Source organism: Sapajus apella, unplaced genomic scaffold, assembly GCF_009761245.1.
Source record: "Sapajus apella isolate SASKATOON/1434 unplaced genomic scaffold, GSC_monkey_1.0 scaffold32, whole genome shotgun sequence".
NCBI classification, from domain to species: domain Eukaryota; kingdom Metazoa; phylum Chordata; class Mammalia; order Primates; family Cebidae; genus Sapajus; species Sapajus apella.
This window is the reverse complement of record NW_022436972.1, coordinates 15,320,274-15,321,341: the sequence shown is the minus strand read 5'-3', so window position 1 is coordinate 15,321,341 and position 1,068 is coordinate 15,320,274.

Here is a 1,068-nt window from a genome sequence, read left to right as displayed (position 1 = left end):
TGAAAAGAAAGGGCTGGATCTTTCCTTCCTTCCTGGGACCACATGTATGTTTGTGCAGTTTTCTCTACATGGAGGCACCTGGCCAAGGGGTTCAGGGTGAGGACTGACGTCAGCCCAGACAGAGGGTGGTCGTTTTCTTCTAGAAGAAGCCATGTCTGGGGGGTTGTCGACCCCATAGCCCACAAAGGGGTCCTTGTTGTTAATTTGTACAGAGGCACTGTTTGGGGCCTCGGGGGACGGGGTGGGGGAGTGCTGCTATCCCTCGCCCTCCCTCCCTCCCCTTTCTCAGGCTCCATTCTGAGGGCTCCCAGTCAGGCACCCTTCCTCACTTTCTACTCCGAGTTGCTTTTCCCTAGCTCAGAACTGAAAGTGGGTTCGATTCTACTGGTTCCAACCTTGTTCCAGAATACTGTTTCTCTAAGAAGTGTGGGAACCCTCAGTGGGCAAGTGGGAGAGAGCAGTATGGGGTCAGAGCCAGGCACAGCTGAGACCCATCCACCCTGTCCTGTGCCAAAGCCTCCAGCCCGGCCTTCTCCTCTCCAATGACCATGTGGCATGATGCCCCTCCCACTTTACTCTGTCCATTTCTGATATCGAAGAAGAGAAAAGGGGGAAAAGTTTGTTTGCTTTCTCTCTAGAAACCCTCTGTGCTGTGAGGCTGGCATGAGGGTAGGAGGGAGGGGGAGATATCAGAGGATGAGCTGCCCAGAGCCTGGAAATTCTGGGGCTAAAAGTTCTAATGAGGACTGCACCTGGTCCTTATTGCCAAAGTTATTTCCTGTTTTTTATTTAGATCTTTGTATCTCAGTGTCCACATCAGTAAAATGTGGATCTAAATAAAAAACAATAAACCAACTATGGCTTACAGGGATGCTAAGGTGAGCTGATATTAGAATGAAAGCATCATTACAACGATTTTAAACGTTCTTCAAATCATCTATCTTTTCTTTGGGATAGCCTCACTTTTTAAAATAGTCATTATAATCCACATGCCCTAAAGACACATTCTGCATGTAATAGCTGTGTAAATAAGCAACCTCTGGACTTTGAGATTCCCCTGTGGGCCTC